At 36.2% G+C, this 15,264-nt stretch overlaps 1 protein-coding gene across 12 annotated transcripts in view; it reads right to left on the minus strand.

The window, feature by feature from the left end:
- NRCAM (neuronal cell adhesion molecule) overlaps nucleotides 1-15,264 on the minus strand; it is a 179,243-nt gene that overhangs the window by 132,466 nt on the left and 31,513 nt on the right. The gene's annotated exons all lie outside the window — the stretch shown is intronic.

The following is a 15,264-nucleotide window of genomic DNA, read 5'->3' on the forward strand; positions in this document are numbered from 1 at the left end:
AAAGTAAAGTTAAGAAACTTTCTCATCTGTAGGATGTAAAGCACACTCTTTTAATAAACCTTACAAAACTCTGGGTGTCTGGGACTCTAACCCTAAAGAAGAAATCACCCAATCCTTAAGCAGCTGTTTAAGAGATTGAACGTGTGTCTTTATGTGTGTGCGTGCGCACATGTGTGAGTGCCCATGTACACATGTGCGTGGTGGTGAGGAAGAAACAAAGATGACCTTCAAGTCTGCACAAGGGAGATGAGATTCCACCCCTGAGTGAGCCGATAAATCCTGGTGTGTTCCCAGGTACACTAAACTCCCCCAGCTACCCTTGTGGATGAACATGGTTCAAGATAACCTTGCCATCAACCATGACACAGATTGACACAGAGGAAGGATAGGGACAAACCTCTATTCAAGAAGCAAAAGCAGTTCAAATTTACCCATTTCCATATAGAACTTCTGTGTAAAATGTTCTTAGAAAAGATTCTAAGGCAAAGAAAAAGTTTTATACAACTGCATGGCTAAATGGAGTTACTGTTTAATGAGTAATTTCAGCCTGGGATGATGAAGAATTTCTGGAGATGTATGGTGGTGATTGTTGTACAACACTGTGGACATACTTAATACCACTGATCTGTGCACTTGAAAATAGCTGAAATGGTAAGTTTCATATTACCTATATCTCACCACAATTTTTAGAAGCTGTTACAGACTTCCTTCTATATCTGTAAGTTAATTAATATAATAGAATGTTAGCAGGGAAAATTTCAATTTACACTTTTCCATCAATACCTTCTGTGGCCTTGAAAAGTTTAAGTTACTCAACAGGAAACATTAATTTGCTCAATAAATATTTAACAAAGAACTATTATGGCTGGGAGATTGTTCTTGGTTCTGAAGAGATAGCAGTGAACAAAACAGTAAAAAAAACTATATACCAAGCTCTATGTCAGACATCAGAAATACATGGTGAAAAAATAATGAAAATTCAGTAAACCTGATCCTTCCCTGTCCTCATGAAGTTTATAATCAAATGAAGGAGTCAGATATTAATCAAATATGTCAGAAATTAATATAAAATCTCAGGGCCTTCAAGGTGGCTTAGGGGTTAAGTTTCAGTGCTATCATATCACCAGCCACTGCAGCATAAATTCAACCCCCAGCCAGGGAGCTGACACACATGGCACAGCCGACTTCTTCTGTCCTACCTGCTGCCCCTCTCAGCAATATATTTCAGTAGATCCACCTGTTCTGCTCCCTACTCTGTCTCTAGTGAATCCTTTCGCCCCTCTGTACCTCTGGTATACACCCCAGTTCTTCTACACAAAAATAAATTTTAAAAAATCTTTTTAAAAAGAAAAAGAAGAAATGAATCTAAAATCTCAACTTTAAAAACTACTAAAGTAGAACTGTGGAACTCCTAGAGTGTGTGATGGGAACTGGCTTAGTCTTGGAAGTCAGCTATTCAGCAGGAGACTCTGACTGAATTGCAATGACCTGGGCTGGGAAAGACACAAATCAGAAGAAGGAAAGGCTGACTGGTCCCAATGAGTCTGGAAAAGCAAGCAAAGGTCAGTCAACCAGAGTCCTCTAGGTCTTCCAGTAATTATCTTAATGTCAAAGGAAAGCCACTGATGTAATTTAATGAGTTCGGGGGAGGGGATAGCAGGACTTAATCATAAATATTACTGCACCAACAATTTACAAACTTACCAACTGAAAATGAGGGCAATGGACTATAAAATCCTAAACAGTTACAAAAATAGGTGAAACCCTTTGAAGCTCTCAGATGAAAGGGAATGTTTACCATATCAAAGGATTGCGATGAACGGATAAGAAATTGTAAGTGGCACTCTGATTTTTAATTCTTTAGTGTTGATCAAAACAGTCTATTATATAATCTACTAATGAATCTGAATTTGATTAAAAGTAAGGTACCTGAGTTTCTAGTCTAGTAGCTTTAGTTATTCACAACTAATATTGTTTACAATGGATACTCAAGGGTGGGGGAAGAGTAAATTATTTGATCAAAGTAATATAAATATACATTTCTTCCCTAACATATGGTTATTGCCATATTTATTATATGCTGTTGAATGGGGGGAAATTTCAGAATAAGGCTATGTGCTTAAGATATACAGTAACAAGAAAAACACATTTTGTATATAATCAGGTTAGCCAAATGCTCACTATCTTAATTTATGCAGACATTCAGTAAGTGACAACATTTCTTCATTTCAAATTCTGTAGTAGGAAACATTTTAATTGCATAGAGAACTAATATGACCTCAAAACAGCACAATACTTTCTAAATCTCCACGGTTAGAAAATTTGTAAAGACTTAGCCCTATGATTCTCACCAAACTGCTATTTATACATAACTCAGATCTGTCAATTAATTTTTCTGTTTAAATTACCTCAAGGATGCAAAGCCAGAAGATGCATAAAAATATATATAGCTACATTTTACTAAAAACTACCAAAAGCTTCTAAATTTTTTTTTAAAGATTTATTTATTTATGCATACAGAACTGGGGTACAGAAAAAAAATTCGAGGTGTGCTTCTTTGTTAGCAAACAAATCTCATTATAAAGATGAAATGAGAAGAGGTTTTGAAAAACTCAAAGATTTGAATAAAGACTAGAAATTTCTTTCTTTCGAGGTGCAGGGGTGGTGAGAAGATTCACCAGAGACAGAGTGGGAAGCACAACAGGCTGACTGATGAAATATACTGCTGAGGGGAGCAGTGGGTGGGTGGGTCAGGAGAGGTCTGCTGTGCCATGTGGGTCACCTCCAGGGCTGGGGATCGAACTCATGCTGAAGTAGCTTTAGCTTCTTAGTGCTGAGATTTAACCCACTGCACCACCAGGGAGGGCCCAAAAGTTTCTTAATTTTATAGGTAATGGTAACTGGTTTATTTGCACAGACCTCTACCATCACTACATTTTGAAAGATAATCTTATAAGTATTTGAATTTTGAAGTTTGTGCTTACAATTTGAAACCTATTAATTTCAAGGTTCTATCAAGTTATACTTTAGTATGAACAATCTTAATATACCTAGAACAAAAATGGTTTGAAGTTTATGTGCAAAATTCTTCTCTTTTTTAAAGCAGTTTTCAATACCCAACTAAATTGTCCATTGCTATCAAAAATAGTAGTTCATATTCCTAGCAGGCATTACAAATAACGTCAGATTATAAGGTAAGGGATAAAAATAAAGTAAATCAGAGTTAGTAACAGTATCAGAGAATGGGTATATTTCCCATAAAGAAAAAAGAAAAAAAAATTCGAGGTGTGCTTCTTTGTTAGCAAACAAATCTCATTATAAAGATGAAATGAGAAGAGGTTTTGAAAAACTCAAAGATTTGAATAAAGACTAGAAATTTCTTTCTTTTTTTTATACTATCAAATGTTAAAGCTGGCAACTTATATTTGTTTCAAAATTCTCTTGAGATGCTTTGGCTTTTAGCCTCTTTTTGTTGTTGACATAAACTTACAAGTAGTCCCCTCACTTTTATTTTTTTCTTCCAACTTCCTGAATAGTTGCCCTGTTTAATGAACTGAATTTGAGGTCTTTTCATAATACTTTTCTGGAAGGAAAAAAGGAATGAAGCATAACAGAAACAAGATAAAATGTGTTTCAAATACAACTTTGATGTAGTTTCAGTGTATTTATCTTGCACTTCTTGTAACAGATTGGCATTCAAAAACTCCTAAGATCTTGTCTTCATTTCTTAATTGTTTATGCAAGCACTGACTTTGGATTGTAGTTATACTGATTTTTTCAACCAAATGGAAATTTCTGAGCATAAAATAATGAAAAGCAAAGGAATTCAAACAGAATTTAAATTATGGTTTGATATAGTAGTATCTGAATAGAGTAGGCTAATGCCAGTCAACACCAAAATGGGTTAGGGAAGTTAGCAATCTAAGTCAGCCTCCCAATTTTAGAATTTGAGACACTGACCTTAGAGAAAAATAGAATAGCATTAGTTCCAGGTCACTGTTTATAGTTAAGTCCAAATATGAAGTTGTCCATTTAGAAAAAGAGGTCATCTTTAATGCAACATGACCTGTATGAAGCGAACCATAATTTCTAAATAAAGCAATCAAATTATGAATTCAATAGCTTACCAGGTGACATTAGGCAAATTACTTCCTCTCTGTGTACAAAATGGGGTTAATAATCCTGACCTAGCTCTTAAGGTCTCTGGGGACAGTTCATTTAGGAATTGTCTAAGTGCTGTATAAATGTTACTGATGTTATGAAAGCTTGGCTTTATTGTCATCTGAGCACCATCATCATAAAAGGGGACTCAGAGGTTTAGGCAGAGGTGAATTAACAAAGCAAGGTCTATGCTAATACAAGTGTCCTTTGACCTTGGATCACCAAGCTTGAAAAATGGCATAGATCAGAATGTAAATGAAGTTTGCATTTTCAGAGACTGAGTTTTTGTTAATTTATTTCTTATGCAATTCTTTTGCTTGCAGAATCATTACTTTGGAAGCAAAAAAACCATTTAAATTTCCACCTCCTTTCTCTTTTTTTATTATACTCATTAGTGTCTCAAAATCATTTACATTGAAATATAGCACTGGAAGATCCTGACTTTTCTTTCTGAATCAACTATTCTGCACACCAGGTAACATGCCTGCCAGTAGACACGAGCTGTGTAGACATCAGACTTCTTTCAGCTTAAGCTTTTTTAATGTGTGGCCTCCAGTCTTTGATTACTTTGAGAGAAAATAAGTTCTCTTTTCCCTGTTAATTTCCACAGTTCATTGACTTATTTGACAAATAGTTACTGAATGCCAAGTGTGTGCGAGCCACTGTCCTAGGTGCTGGAAAAGGCAGTGACCGAAACAGGCAGAAATCCCTGCTGTCATTTAGCAGTCATGTAGCTGATACATTACTAAGTGGAGCCAAAAGAAAACAAAATGAATAAGGAAATACATGTTAGAATGAAAAAAAAAAAAAGTAAGTATGGTAAAAGGATGAGATTATGGAGAGATAAGGGGTTATAATTTAAAACATGATTGTATGGGGTCTGTCCCCACAAAAGGGTCAGATAGACTTTTCTGAATAGGACCAGAGCAGGTCTCTAGTCCCCTGGGTATGGAAGCTAGAGGTCAACCAAAGGCCTAGGAGCCTTGGGAGGTCTGTTATCATTACTTAAAGAATGGGGTTATTTTGCATGAGAACTGTGAGGGTCCAGGAGGCTGAGGAGAGACCTGTTTTTGTTCAAGTCTTTTGCCTTTCCCTAATCAAAGAAGAGATCATCTTACCCTGAAATTTGCCTCTTTCCTAATCAGAGAAACAATCACTGCCCCCTAGAACCTAGCAGAAGGCAGTCCAGAGTTCTCACCCAGTTCTCGGTTTATCACTGCACATGCTCTTCTATGTGAGAATCTCAGCACTAATCACCATGCACTGTTACAAATTCTCTTGATTCACATTGTTTACTGTCATATGCACTAGACACCAATATGTTTATAAACCAAAAATATATATATTAAATGACAAATTATTATTATTAAATGAAACAAACTATTTAACTACATAGATGTGTAAAAATGGACACGTCTATAAGGTATTTAGTGAAAAATACAAAATCAAAAGTCATATCTGTAAGGTTCAGGCACCAGCCAAACACGGGCACACAGAAGGAGCAGCCGCCCCAAGCAGAAGCAATACTCTGGAGTGACAAACTCATGACTTGTCTGTCACCACCAGTTAACACAAGCCCTGGCTGAAAAATAAGTTCCAGTTTCTTGTCAAGATTTTCTACCTGGCCGTTTCTCCCCGCCACCTATACCTATGAAGACTCCTCTTATCCTTCCCGCATTGCAACTTCTCTGACTGCATCTCTCTCTGGGGTCAGTGAACTTCATCCAGGAGCACAGAAATAAACCTACTTTTGGTTTTAGTGGCCTTGCTATCTCTTTGCTTTCTCCTTACTGCACCGAATCTTTAAATATCATAATAAAAATAAAAAATCATATCACATAACTATTCTACAATGTAAGTGGTTAAAGGTCTCACACATACCAGGACTGACAGGTGTGGTTTGAGTGGTATGATGGCACCAACATATCTGTAGCTACAAGGACTTTCCAAAAGTAACAAAAATTTCAGGTGATGGCAAGGCTTGAAAAACATTTCAGTTTTTACTTACCTTTCAGAGTAAAGCTAAGTACAGTGGAGTCCCCTGAGAAAAATGAGAAAAAAACATGAAAATAAAAAAGTTAAAAAGAAGCGGTTGGCAAAGCAGTAAAATTAAACTGTAAGAGCAGAGTTACTTAAATGCAGTAAGGAAATTCAGAATGAAAAGAAGGCAGACATGGCGAGTGAATGCAACTTGTTAAGAGCAAAAATATCCTCAGAATCATTCAGATGAGCGTGAGACCATAGGTCTCATGTAGTATAGAGGGAAGATTTATAGATGTGACTGTTTGTTTTCAGGAAATGAAATGCAGACTTAGTGAAAGCAGCACTAGATTTCTGTTTATAATATATAGTGGCTTATGGGGATGAGACCCAGCAAATTTCTCAGAAGAAAACCGGGAAAAGGGAGAACAGCTCTCTTAAAGGATGAACTCTTGTTTTGAAAGAGAGAAAAGCATGAAGACTCCTGACTCTTGTCATCCTTATCACAGAATTTGTCTGACTCAGTATATTTACTCCCTTTTCGATCATTCTCTTGATTATTCCAATTTCTATCCACGGGCTTCGATTTTATTTTTAATCGACCTAACACCAGCTGTTGCCAGAGTCTTCCGATTAGAGAATTTAGTGCAAACAGTCTGATCATTAAAACAAACATCAAACACCTGGAGCTAGCAGGTTGCTTTACAAAGAGCACTGGTCTGTGATCTGAGTAAAAACCCAGTTCTGCAAATTCAGCTAGGTGGCTTAACTCACCCTGGCAAATCTCTCCTTCCCATCCTTTAAACAGGAATAACAAGCAAGACCTGCTCTTTCTACAGAGATTAAGAGAATCAAACTAGATACTGCAAACTGAAAAGCTCTACATTAGAAACATAAGTGACATTATGTTTATGTTGATTTTTATGCTATTTTGTTGTCAAAGGAAGGTATAAACATAAAAAGTTAAAACTGCCTAGGAAAATAGCAGTCTTTCATGACACTTGCTTTCTGTTCAGTTCTAATAAAAAGTGAGACAATGTTTTATTTTGCTTTTAGGGATGCAAAAACATTGTTGCCTTAGTTGAATCACATCATGTTTCATTCCAGAGTTCAAAAACTAAGAAACATTGACTATATGACCTCAAGCTAACAAATCCAATTATGACATTGAATAAAATGTGCTCCTAATCTAGGTTTTCTTATTCTCTTGACCACTGAACTCTCTGAAAGACAAAATTAACACAGAAAATGTAGAAGAAACTCTTAAGTAGTGCAGAAGAAATGACAACACAATCCTCTTTTTTAATAATAAAAAAAAGGGAAAAGGGTAAAGTTTATACCACACTGTACACAGAAAAGTATGTCATTATATTATCAAAAAAAAAAAAAAAAAACAAAAACCAGGAACGTAACAGATAGGAAGACTAAGTCCTGGGTGGGAAATTGTTTTAAAATAAAATCAAAATAGCCCATGAGACTATATATACCAAATATCTCTACAGAGAATGACAAAAATGCATTGAAATGACATGTTAGTATATCCTTATCACAAACATAAACCTACTAGCATTTATTTTCGTTAGAATATATTCACTTTTGACTACTAAAACTATTTGAACTAAATTTGACGGTCATTATCTGTCCAAGTTTCTCTTTAAATGTTTAACAAGCTGTGTGAAAGATACTGATTTTTTTTAATATCAATTCCACTAACCAGATCAGCACCCAAAATATAAACAAATTGATGAACAGAGAACACAGGGCTTCAGACAAGCCTTTGCCGTCGTAAAGGCCACAGACCATTACAATTCTAATTTTGGCTTCCCTTTTAAACAAATCATTAAAATGCTACCTGAGAGGGAGAACAAAACTCTGTTGGACCTTGTAAGCAGATAAACTTCCCTCTGCACAGAAACAAGCACAGACATACCTTACGAATGAAGTTATCTTACATCGCCCCATCTTCTTCCAGTAACAAAAGGAACATCATGAGGTGTCCCCCCAGCACATTCCTGCAGACACAGCATTGGCAGCTGAACCCTGCCATGGCTGGACCATGTGCTATAAAATGTGAAAGTCCTCTGGACTGCCAATCCAAAACTGCTCAGGCCTCTCCGGGTCTCTCAAGGCAATCTGCCTGGCTTTGTGGCAATACAATGGGGGTTAAACATTTCCTCCTGTCCATTTAGAAGCAAGAAAAATCCTTTAGTTGCTCAAATTATTTAGCAAAACACACAGTAAGTTATGACTTGGTAATATCATTGTTTCCCAAAATGTGCCTTTTTTTTTTTTTTAAACCCATGGCGGGGGTTGGGGGGGTAAATGGAAGGATGTTAAGGAATTTCTTCTTTTAAGGGGGTGGTGGGAGGTCTGGCATTAACTCAAGTTGTTTATAGAATTCCTATATGTATGGATGTTTTTTCTTTGCAGAACACAGTAACTCCTGAGACTGGATTCTTTCAGCACCAGAACCTACATAACATGTACAGATAGCTGATGCCCACATGGGTCACAAGCATCATTTCTGCCTATTCCTTTAATGGGAGCTCTATTTGTGTCTATTAATTTAATGTAAGAAATTATACAAAATAAATGCCAAAGCTATTTTTCTTTATTTCCCCTTACCTTTTTAATTCTCAACTTCATTTCTCGTTAGGCTTCTCTAATACCCATTTTATTTAGTACTTACCCATTGAATCTGTATTTTAAATGTTGCTTGTTATTATTATTGTAAGGTACTATTGGGATATAATTACACAGGTAATAATAATAATATTTTAGGTAGAGAATAAAATACATCAGATTATATTTCATGTGAAGAAGACTTAAAGACAGCAACAGAAAGTGTCCTAAATTGCAAGTCTATCATTTTAAGGCTAGAAATGGTACTTGAGTGTGTTAAGTAGCACCTCACTGTGGAAGCTGCACAATGCCTTAACTTGGTTTTGCTCGAACTTAAAGCTATTTTCAACCTTTAAGGTTTTCTGGGAAAAGTTTAAGGGAAGAAGGGTTGCATGTCAATCACCAGCTATAATTCAAGTTTAGAGAGCATTCATTTTACTACATTTTCAATTACAGCTATTCACTTCCTAAGAACAAACCTAAAAATCTGTTCCTCATTTATTAGTGACTGTCAAGAACAATGGATGGGACACTGCTTTGAAGTTCTTTTCAGCATTTCTTAAGACCTGCTTAGAACAATGCTTTTCTTCACAAAAGCACAACCAACATGTAACACAATCTCCTTCAAAGCATATTGTCAAGGAGATGAACAATAACCACAGCCAAGTGCCCCTCCACCCTCCCACCCCACACTCCCCCTAACCCAATAAAGTAGAGACCTCAGACAATCCTGGCTGGGCCCTGCCTCTACTGATCTGACCTCCTGCTTACTGCGTGCTAATTAGCTTTGAACTACAACTCATAAAAACTTCAAAAATTAGAAAATATTTTACTGATTTATTTTCTCATTTTAAAGAAAGAAGTAAAGGGGGAAAGCCTTTACAGCTAGCTCCTTCTGCTGACACATCTGCTGCCCAGAGTGTTACCTGTAGTACCAGCCGACTGGAAACAGAACACTGGGTTGCTGGGTCACCCCTTCCAGCCTGATGTGACTAGACACCAGGCTAGAGTGTGGTATATACTTGTACCCCTGTTCATATTTCTAATCATTCCTTTCGAGTGAATTTTTTTAAAAATAAAGAATTAATTAATCTAAAACTCTACACATTCCCACTGGAAAGTAGAATCTGACTGCTTTTCTAATCAGCATGTTAACGTAACCTTTTCTCTTCACAGTTAGCTATTCCCACAGGTATAAAACAGGCTCATGCACCAATCTGAAAGACTGTATTTTAAGAACAATGTAAAGACTGCTTTAAATGGTGCTTTAAACTGGGACTGCGTTCTGAACAGTAAGTGTTGAATGGAGGAAAGACAAGCCCGATTATACAGCTTGACTGACCGAGCCTAATCAGAATTATTTCAGCACACTGCTTCACTACAGCCACAGACCTATTAAACGCTAAATGCTTCTGAGGCCCATTTCTTGCTCTGTCTCCCACTGCGACCTGTTACTTTTCAACAGTGGTTACTCAGTGGGCTACTCAAAACATTTTTCCGTAAATAGGGGTACTAGGCTTAATGGGCTCCTGAAAATCCATCATCAAATCTGTCATTTTATGGCAAGAAATGGTACTTGTCCCACTTTATATCAGGGCCACTGCAACTGTGAAGCAGGAGGGGCCCACTGAAGTCATTCTTCACTGAACAATAGATTTTGATAAAGAAAAGCTGATGTCAATGGCTGTTACTTCTCCCAGAAAAGCAACTCTTATCTTCAGAAAAGTAATTTTGGCTATTTCATGGTAACTCACCAGGTTATTAACTCTTGTCATCCTGCTTAACATTATCCTTCTCAAACAGGTAGTTCTACTTTGGAGATCAAATGAGACAACTTAAGGCACCAAAATGTATAGTCTGCTTTCTGCCTCCCAAATTCAATCTCAGGTCATCCAGGAACACACTTTTGGTGTGAAACTGATTTTCTGCAAGCTGTGACTTAATACCCATATTAAGTAGATAAGAATATTCAATATGCTTTCTTTTTACAGAAATACTTCATTTAACCTAAAATTGTGGGTCTGAATTTCTGGTTAAAATAGGCTCAATCAGATATTTTCAGTTTTTCAAAATATTGTCTAGCCAAATTTTATATTTCTAAATATCATAATATATGTGTGGAATATTCAGCCTCCATGCCTCAATAAAATGAGGCATATAATGTTCCCTTCATACAGCTTCTATGAGAATTATATGAATATTTGTAACTCACTGAGGACAGTGTCAAGTGCACAATAGATGCCATGAGTATTTGTAATAAAAGAATCCAATATCATCTATGAATGAGAAAATAAGTAAATGATTCAGGCATTGTTCCAGAATGGAAGAATCCCACCCTTATCTTTATGTTTCCCTTCATGACCTTCATTTTTGTCTGTATGTAGCAGACTTTTATATCTGGCCAAGTTTATATTTACTGCCACTTTCCTACATTTCATAGGTTTTCCCAGTGTAGAAATGAAGAATCCTTTCCTTCTGAATTTGTTGTAGGAAGAAAAAAGGATGTCAACTGGGTAGTTGAATGTGAAATAGAGAAATTTGCTAAATGAGTAGGAGAAATGAACTAAGCAAGTGTTTCTCCCACTCCCTGAAAGGCTGTGCTCTCTGCCCACTGGCTCACAGGCATCAACAGGCAAGTCTCTGGGGGATGTGCTAGAGAGAGCTTTGTGCCATGTCATTTGGTGAGAAAGTCACAAGAGCCATCTGTTTCTGTAAATACAGTCCAGGGTCCCAAGAAAACCACAAATAATTTGATGGCACAGCAGAATGGCATCTCACTGATTTTTCATAACTTACTGATAGGCAAAATGCCAAGATTCTAGATTTGAAGAAAATATTTTTTTAGGTAATTGGTACACCTTACAATATTTCAAGGGAACAGCAGAGATTGGTTTTCCTTCTGCATCTGTGTAGCAACAAAAGATTAAAAAATCCACTAATTCGGGCCCTCCCTGGTGGCGCAGCGGGTTAAAGGACAGGCACAAAAAAGCCACTTCCGCATGAGTTCGATTCCCGCCTGCCCCGGAGGTGACCACATGGTGTGGCAGACCTCTCCTGACCCGCCCACTGCTCCCCTCAGCAGTGTACTTCGTCGATCTGCCTGTTCTGTTCCCCACTCTGTCTCTGGTGAAGCCTCTCACTGCCCTTGAGCCTCTGGCCTGTACCCCAATTCTGTACGCACAAATAAATCTTTAAAAAAAAAAAAATCCACTAATTCTCAGCTTTCTTTTTCTCTCGACCCCCATCTTCCTCCCACTCCTGCTCCACCTTAACATATATATTGATTTTACAAACCACTACATTAAAAAAACAACTCTAGTATTGTTACAATTTAGAATTATCCTGTAAGAAAAGAGTATGCAACTGGAAAATGTCAAAACAATATACATCTTTAACATGAGTACTACAATGGCCCAAAAATTCCCTACATGTATCCTTGCAACACTTATATAGCTACTCCTATGTAGTGTCAAGGTATTACACAATATGCATTTTTTAGACCATATCTAATTTCTCTATTTTTAAAGTTTTAGTCAAAATGTTCTTCATTTACATGAAAACCTATCAGAATATTCAAAGAACGGGGTAGCAACACTGTATTCATAACTGAAATTTGGCCAACTATAACAAAAAACAGAAATGAGAGAGAAAAAGAGGAGATTTTAAGGAATAGCAAACATATTAGGGAGTATGACATTACCATGCTATAGGCATAAAAGGTCAAATATCAGTAATTTCTTATGGTTCAACCTAACTACCTCCTTGTGACTTCCCACTCCACTAACATTAAAATTTAACAGAAATACAGTTAGTGTTTTCAAAGAAAATATTTTCTATTTCCATCACTGGCTGTAAAACAACACTTACTGCCATTTTCTGGAAGTTTCAAGTTGCTATAAGAAATGCCCAAACAGTGTGTTTTTTGAGTATCCAGGTAATTTTTCCTTCCTTTTCTTAATTAGATTTGTAAACACACACACGCACACTCATCAACCCCTTCATACACATACACCCTGACTTTTTCTGGAATCAACCACCCCCACCCCCAACTATTAAGGACACACTAAATGCAATTTCATATCTCAAAGTGACTTTACTTCCAGCGTCTAAAACTATTAAATAATGCAGAAGCAATTCAATCTTAAAACCAAACAGAAGAGGACTGATAATTCTATTTTCACAAAATTAACCCAAATCACCTTACCTGGAAGAGATATTTCTAATCTCTATTCAAGTATTTTCTGAACTCTAAAATCAACTACTCTTTTTTTTAAAAAAAAAAAAAAAAACTTCTTAGCAAAGATACTTAACAAACTATCTTTCATTACTAGTCTAATGATGTTTGTGACACAAATTAAAATGAAATTTCCTTAAATTTTTTTTGAATCATCCAAGCACTGACTTTAAAAATCTGGTGGAAATTATGGCATGCTCACCAAAGAAAAATCAATAGGAGGTTCAGAACCCAGGCTGAAAGTCCCTAAAAGATGAATGCAACTCTTTTAACTGATTTTTACCTCTTTCAACATAACTCATCTATGAATAATTCATCTTTCTTTTCTTAGACAAACTATAGAAAGACAGTAAAATTCTCCAGCGCTCCCTATCTTCAGTGAATAAGGGTTTCCTTATACTTCTTGTCTGAATTTGTGTATGTGTGTATAATTTCAGCAGATTTGCTACACTGAAAATTTTAATTTTGAAGCCAACAGTATTCAGAATTATAATTTTAAGGGAGTGCATGCTATTGCACTAAAGGCTGTGTAACCATTTTTATCACCAAACACCAAGGAATTTTGGAAAAAAATTTACAATAGAAATGGAACTATCTTTATGTATGTGCCATCCACAGTAATTTTCTAATGCTTGTATAGTTATTTCCACTATAACCAGTAATGTATGTGGTAATCTTTACAATAAAGTGGTACTGGAAATCTCCTGTTGGCCAGACAATAGATGCAAGACATGTTAATCTTCCCAAATACCAATTAGCATGTGTTACTCACAGGCTAAAAGATTTCCATTTCCTAAGGACCAAAACTCATTGTCTGTTATTCAAGACTCCTTGACAAACCTGCCCCTACCTATGACTCCAATCTGATGTTCCATGAGTATTAAAACCATACAGGCACTTTCAATCTAAACAGGTTTAGGATCCCGGTTCCAAACTGGCAGGCCCATTTCGACTTTGCATCTCTGTTGACTCTTTCTAGACACTGTCTTGGAATATGCATTTCCCATGTCACCCTTTGTTTAAATCTCTCCCTTCCCACAACACCGGGCTCAGGTCTTGCTGCCCCCAAGGATGATTTAACTTAGGACTGTCATTGGAGAACTGCCTCTCTACCCTTAAATGTAATCATCTAGCCTTTATCTCATATTTATTAACTTTTTTTGCAACTTTGCTTTTTTCAGTTGATTTGTGACTTCTTCCAATGTTGAATTATAAATGATTTCTGTCACCTTTAACACCAAGTACTACCCTTGTACATATAGGCACTAATTATTGTTAGGCTGATCAGTTCTGAGGATAACTGTTTTCTCCTACATAAAATTCTACATATAAGCTTGTCCATAATTGGTAAAAAAAAAAAAACCATTAAATACAAATAGAAACAGCTTCACCTCCTCACATATTGATTAGCAAGAATAATTAGTTCTTGGCTACCTGCCTCCCTTTCCATGTTGTCACATCTTGTTCTCCTACACCTCCTGTCTTTCCTTTAATAGTGTCTCAGTCATGCCAGCATTTCCACCAATTCATCTGTTATTGTTTTTCTTCCTTTACAGAACATTCCTCATTCTCAGTCACGTTTCCATTTCCTCTCCAGCTCGTATGTTCTAGGTGTTCATAAGAACCCTGGGGTCAGATAGTCCTGAGTTCAAATACTGTCCCCTTTCTAGTTTGTAACCTTAAGTCTTCTTGCCTTTTCAAAGTTCATGTTCTCTATTTTTAAGTGGCCCTAACTGTAGTTACCTACCTCATAAATTCTCAAGGAGAAAAATTATAATACAAGCAAAAAATTATCATATTTATTAATAAATGCTTAATGATGCTATTAGCAACATTTTATGTCTCAATCTACATATCCTGCAAATTCTTTTAAATTATCTCTTCACAATCTCTTGATCTTTCTATTTGCTATACAAGTCCTCATCACCCTCATATTTTCTTTTTTCATTATTAATTAAAATGCAAAAGAGGCATAATTATTTAGTAAAGAAAAGCATTACTATAAAATTATTAAGAGACTAGAAAAGCAAAATGGGAAGGAATTTTGCAGACCTGTACCTTTTTTATTCATTACCTTTTTTTTTCTTTCCAAGTCCATCTCATACTTTTTATGCTATTCATTGAGTATGTATGTGTAAGCCTGCAAAAGCTTACACACTCCCTTTACACTTTTATTCTCAACCATATATCCAAATACAAAGTTGTATTGTGGCTGGGATTTTTAAAAACCCACTACTTTTTTTTATAGTTTTTTTTTTAAAGATTTA

The sequence above is a fragment of the Condylura cristata genome, unplaced genomic scaffold (assembly GCF_000260355.1).
Source record: "Condylura cristata isolate star-nosed mole 26May11 unplaced genomic scaffold, ConCri1.0 scaffold00005, whole genome shotgun sequence".
Lineage (NCBI taxonomy): Eukaryota > Metazoa > Chordata > Mammalia > Eulipotyphla > Talpidae > Condylura > Condylura cristata.